At 36.3% G+C, this 6,687-nt stretch overlaps 1 pseudogene; it reads right to left on the bottom strand.

Moving 5' to 3' along the window:
• Positions 1 to 1,546: 1,546 nt before the first annotated feature.
• LOC128160768 (fibropellin-1-like) lies at positions 1,547 to 5,518 on the bottom strand (annotated as a pseudogene).
• Between the last annotated feature and the right edge of the window lie 1,169 nt (positions 5,519 to 6,687).

Raw genomic sequence — 6,687 nt, 5'->3', positions numbered from 1 at the left:
AGCCAAATATTTCTATAGATCGTTTCTCCTATAGAGAGACGATCTAGGTCATTTTGACGGCCGTTCCGTGTAACCCCAACGGTTTTGTTACATGTAATAATGTTAACATGTGTATCGATCAAAGGAATCAAATGCAGACGACAGACTTTTTCTTAGGATTATACGGTAATACTCTTCACTTATTAAAAAAAATATCTTTGAATCACATTCCTAATATTCTAAGGGCAATTTAATACGATTATTACTACTACACGTTATATATTTTATGTAAAAACATGCAGTGAAAATGTGCTAGGGAGGTCCTAGGAACAGCCTCATTGATCTTTTAAAAATAAAGATTTGAGGCAATACACATTGTTTTGACTGGAACTAACACGTGAAATTGACATGGTTTTAAAACTTTTTACGGTTTGAAGTTGTACTTCCATGATCAGTGCGAGACAAATAGGTATTTCTGATCTGATAATTTACTGATGACGTTCGTGGTATATTGGAGAATAATGTCCGCGGCATCTCTTTGATCTCGGCAATAACTGTAGTAGAATTTTCAATATACCCTTCTGAAAATTTTACGAGGCGAAGGAAAAAAAATACATGGGAAGGATTAGCATCTGGTATCGATGCAATTCAATGCATTTATGTTGCAGCATCTTTTAAAGAAATGTTTATGCTCCCGATAGAGACACACTAATATCTAATAGGACAAAATAAAATACATGTACAAGTGCCTGTTTTATTAAATGAAAGTCTTTTCCTTTTTGAAAACTTCATATTGAATCCGAATTTTGGTTTCATAAAAAATGTTTGCATAGAACATTTACTAGGACTGAAATCCTTTGAAAGATCAGAATGTATACCCCTTGCACTGTACGGTTATTTACACACACGTCTCAATTTACAAAAATTGTGTTTTTTTCTTTCTTACTTATGACATAATTAATAACATTCAATCTGACACAATTTTTACGGACCGTCCTTGATTTGACCCATGTACTGTTAATATTGATACCTGTAATACTTATCACCAACTCCACCCGTTACTGCAAACTTCCCACAATCAATATGTAAACAGCAATGCAAATATAACTTATTAAAGTATGTCAAAAATTAATAAAAATAATAATATTCAACCGATAACGATTTTTATCATCATGATATGCTGTTTTAATATTTATTTTTCAAGATTTGGTGTTATAATTTTATGTGATATTTTATACCGTGTTAGAAAACCTTTGTACACTGTAATATTGCGCAGTTATTGAGTCATTGAGATGAACGTTGATTTAGGGAACGTTATCGTGTAGATTTTGACAATTTACAAATCCTTTTGTAGAAAATAATTTTAACAAAACTACGACTGGATCTGATTGCATATGTTACATAGAACATACATATTATTTTCTCGTGTGCAGCCTTCTCAAATCTCTCTGCCCTGAGCAAACAAAGATGCCCTAATACAGAGAAACCGCCCTGACTTTTACCCTTTGCATTAGTACACACATACCCTGTGTTTGATAAACTGATATAGATATATATCAAGTTTCTCTTAATCCTTTACCCACAGCTGGTTATCTGTACAGTTAGCCTAGAATATTTATGCATTGAGATGTTAATGATCGGTACGCTGTTCCAGGTATCATAAGCTGGAACATATACTATCTAAATTTGATATGATTTGAGAGAGAGAGAGAGAGAGAGAGAGAGAGAGAGAGAGAGAGAGAGAGAGAGAGAGAGAGAGAGAGAGAGAGAGAGAGAGAGAGAGAGAGAGGAATCTCAGCTATTAAAAACAAAATTGATCAGGACAGTCACTGCATTTTACAAAAGAACTTAAGACAAAGTCGTAAATATTTACTGTCTAGTAAAATGATCTTTAATGAACATAATTGACATAGAGCCATTTGTTTAAAACATTTCAATTCCCATTATTATATTTTCCAGCCATAAGAATGATTATTGAATAGTCTAAGATCAATTAGCATTCATTAATTTGGTAGTAAGTCTTTTAAAAGTTCTTTTGTAAAAACGCAGCCCAGGTCTTTATTACATTTATGTACTATATATAAATATACCTTATTGTTCTCGGGGGTCTCTGTGACTTCTAAGGATCTGGTCGTTTTTACTAAAATAATAAAACAAAACAATAAATTGGGTACGTATGCGAAACTGCAACTACATGTGAAAAATAAAAAAGTAAGGCATTTTCTTGCAAATACATGTACATTGATCATTGGGAAACCAATTCAAAGTTTACAGACCTGAGGACGTGGGTGTAGATGACGAAATAGTAGTTGGCGTAGGTCTGGGCAGTTCTAAAAAATCATCAACATCATCAAGTTATCGTATTCATGTAACTTCTACATGTATTTTATTACCGCATTCTTAAAAAAAGTACCCTATTTCAAACGATAAAAGTCATTACCAATCATAAACCATCGTATTTCATTCCTACAGTTTATAACAAATTTACTGTTGCTGTTAAAACCTAGACGTAAATCAAAACCAATTAACATGCACCCCTGAGTTCAATCTTGGCGTGTGTGATATTGAACGTCTGTACCAGGGCCTGGATCGCCTGGCTATGGACAGAAGAGTTCACCTCCAGCTCTTCTATTCCCTTCTCGAACGTATCGATGACGGTAGCGTTATTTACTTCTATCACCGTCCCGTTCTCCACTGTCTCGGGCTGGCTGAATGTCTGGTTATACTTTATGTCTATGCTGCCTTGTCTGTAACATATGTTGACAAATCATTACTGTATACAGAGAAATATTCGCCCCCGTTTTTTTTCGCTCCTTTCGCGCTCGTTGTCGTAGGGCGAATTTGAGAATGGGCGAATTTTATTTTCGCAAAAATACATTTTTAACACAATTACAACGGGGCGATTTCAAGACGGGACGAAACCGTTTGCAAGTGAAGAAGGGCGAAAATAACACGGGGCGAAAATAACCCTGTATACATATAGTAGTATCTAATCAATAAGCTATATGAAATGTTACCTTCGATGTAACTGCAGACTTGTATGAATTAAAATACTAGTAATAAAAATACAAATGACTTACGTAATACTGATAATCTCTGTTTTCATGTATACATCTTTTAATTCTCCATTTTCGTAGACAGCAGCCATCTACATCACCAATAACAAAGGGAAAGTACTAATTATAATAACCAATATCAAGTTTTAAAGATGTTTTTTTTTAGTTACCATACTGACCAGTGTCAGAAAGTGTGTCGACACATTCTGGTATTCTTCACTTGACTTGTTCTCTAACGCAGGATGCCACTCCACAGCAAACTTCACTTTTCCCTCAAATATAACCTCTACAATTCACAAATTTCTGTGTTTACCTTACATTTCTATTTATTTTTTTTTTCAAAGAATCGGTATTATATTTATGAACTGTATATAACATGTTTACATATTAAAATGACGGTTGTAAATATATACCTGTAGGTTTTGGAATAGTTGTCATAGGAGTAGTTGAAATCGATTTTGTACTTTTACTAGCAGTTGAATGAGAGGTTGAAGGCTTCATCGAGTTTTTGGAAGGCGTAGTTATGTACGAAGTTGTTTCCGTGCTTCCTTTGGAACCCATAGTCATGTTAATCGTAATTTGACCGGGTGTCGGAGTGGAAGTTTCTGAAGTTTTCGTCCCATTTTCCGAAGAAGTTGATGTCGGTGTTTTGGTTGTAATGGGATTCGTCAATTTGCTTGGGGTATGAGTTTTTGTTAAAATGGTACTGCTTATAGTAGTTATTGGTGTTTTCGTTGACTTTTCAGTAGAAATTGAAGACGGTGTATTTGTTGTAATGGATTGAGTCGATTTGCTTGCACTCTCAGAAGACATTGAAATCGGTGTACTGTTTGTAATGGAAGGAATCATTCTGCTCGAACTCTTGGTTGGAATATGCGTACTTGTTAAATTGATATTGCTTATTATAGTGACAGAAGTTTTCGTTGAACTTTCAGAAGGCCTCAAAGTCGGTGTATTGCCTGTTATTGAATGAGTCGACTTGCTCGAACTCATGTTTGTTGTATCCACTTTTGATGTAATGGCACTGCTTACCACAGTTGTAGATCGAGTATGTGAGCCAATTGATGTCGGATTTGTTGGTGATATTTCGCAATTCTTTCCTGTAAAACCATCTTTGCAAAGACAGATATAATGAGTTGATCTATTTTGACACGTGCCATTATGTTGACATGGACTGCTGCTGCAATGATCGAACACTTCACAATGGTTGCCAGAGTATCCATCGGGACACTTGCATTCTGCATGGTTATTTCTACTCTGACATGTTCCATTATTGCAGTTAAAGTTATGACAGAAATCCGTAACATCACAATTGGTTCCTTTAAATCCAGTCTCACAATGACACGTAAATCCATCGTTAAGACTACTACAGTTTCCGTGATTTGAACAATGTTGGTCAAAGCAATGGTCTACCTCATTACAACTACGACCTGTGTATCCTCCAATGCACGTACACTGATAACCATTAGGAGTATTTGTACAGTTTCCATGTGTGCATGGGTTACTGTAACAGTAGTTTTTTAGCTCGCAGTTTCTGCCTAGGTATTCTGCTAAACATTGACAGGTATAGGTATTGTTGTTGTTTGTACATTTTCCATGACCACTGCAATTTTGACCATTGCAAAAATTACGGGTTTCACATAAATTTCCTAGGTAATCTGAGGGACATGAACACGTATAGTTTGATGATCCCGATATTATTTGACAAGTTGATCCATGTTGACATTCGTTATTATAGCAGCTGTCGTGCTCGCAATCTTTTCCAGAGTAACCAGTTCTACAATGACACGAATAAGTATTCACACCATTTTGACAAGTTCCTCGAGAATTACAATTCTGACTGTGACAGTAGTTACGTGTTTGACACTGACTTCCAATGTATCTAGGATCACATTTACATGTATAGTGAGAATGACCATTCACACACGTAGCACTATTTTGACATTGGTGTGCATCACAGTAAGTGAGTTCACAATCGTGTCCTGTGTAACCAGCGTTGCAGTGGCATGAGTAGGAGTGTTGTCCACTATGACATGTACCATGGTGAGAACATGTTGTATTAAAACAGTAATCATGTTCACAGTTTTTGCCAGTATATCCAGAGTTACAATTACATTTGTAAGAGTTGTTTTCATTCTGACATGTTCCATGATGAGAACAGTCCTTCTGAAAGCAATGATTATTCATTTCACAGTTTTTGCCCAAAAAGTCAGCACTGCAGTTGCACGTATAGCCCTCAGTTCCTCTGATACAATTTCCATGGTTGTTACAACGCTTACTAAAACAATAATCAATGGTCTCGCATCTTTTCCCGATAAAACCACCATTACAAACACATTTATAATTATTACCTTCATTATGGCACCGACCACGATTTGAGCATTGTTGATTATAGCAGTGATCTACGGCATTACAGGTAGGACCCGTGTATCCGCCTTGACATGTACAGCTGAAACTGTTGCGAGTATTTGTACAATTTCCATGCATGCATGGGTTACTGTGACAGTAATTTGTTTGTTCACAGTTCGTTCCTAGGTATTCTGGTAAACATTGACAGGTATAACCATATTTGTCGTTTGAACATTTTCCATGACCGTTGCAATTTTGACCATTGCAAAAATTACGTGTTTCACACAAAGTTCCTAGGTAATCCGAGGGACATGTACAAGTATAGTTTGATGTTCCTGATACTACTTGACAAGTTGATCCATGCTGACACTTGTTATTATAGCAACTGTCGTACTCGCAATCTTTTCCAGAGTAACCAGTTCTACAATGACACGAATAAGTATTTCCACTGTTCTGACAATTTCCTCGAGAATGACAATTCTGAACGTGACAGTAGTTCCGTGTTTGACAGTGGTCTCCAATGTATCTAGGATCACATTTACATGTATAGTTAGAATGACCATTCTCACACGTAGCACCATTTTGACATTGATTTGTATCGCAGTAAGTATGTTCGCAATCGGGCCCCAAGTAACCAGCGTTGCAGTGACATGAGTATGACATATTTTCGATGTGACATGTACCACGCTGAGAACATGTTTTGTGAAAACAGTAATCATGTTCACAGTCTTTGCCAGTGTAACCAGAGTGACAATTACATTTGTAAGTGGTAATTTCATTTTGACATGTTCCATGATTAGAACAGTTCTTATTATAGCAATAATTACTTTTCTCACAGTTTTTGCCCAAAAAGTCTGCATTGCAATTGCACGTATAGCCCTGAGTACCCCTGATACACGTTCCGTGATTGTTACAATGTTTACCAAAACAGGGATCTGTAGTATTACAGGCATGACCCATGTATCCGCCTTGACATGTACATTGAAAACCATTATGAGTATTTGTACACTGTCCATGTTTGCACGGGTTACTGTGACAATCATTTGTTTGTTCACAGTTTCTTCCTATGTATTCTGGTGAACATTGACAGGTATAGTTATTGTTGTCGTTTGTACATTTTCCATGACCACTGCACTTTTGACCATTGCAAAAATTACGCTTTTGACATAAATTTCCTAGGTAATCTGAGGGACATAAGCAGGTATAGTTTGATGATCCTGATACCACTTGACAAGTTGATCCATGCTGACACTTGTTATGATAGCAGCTGTCGTACTCGCAGTCTTTTCCAGAGTAACCAGTT

The sequence above is a fragment of the Crassostrea angulata genome, chromosome 8, assembly GCF_025612915.1.
Source record: "Crassostrea angulata isolate pt1a10 chromosome 8, ASM2561291v2, whole genome shotgun sequence".
NCBI classification, from domain to species: Eukaryota; Metazoa; Mollusca; class Bivalvia; order Ostreida; family Ostreidae; genus Magallana; species Magallana angulata.
This window is presented reverse-complemented; position numbering and strand designations above follow the sequence as displayed.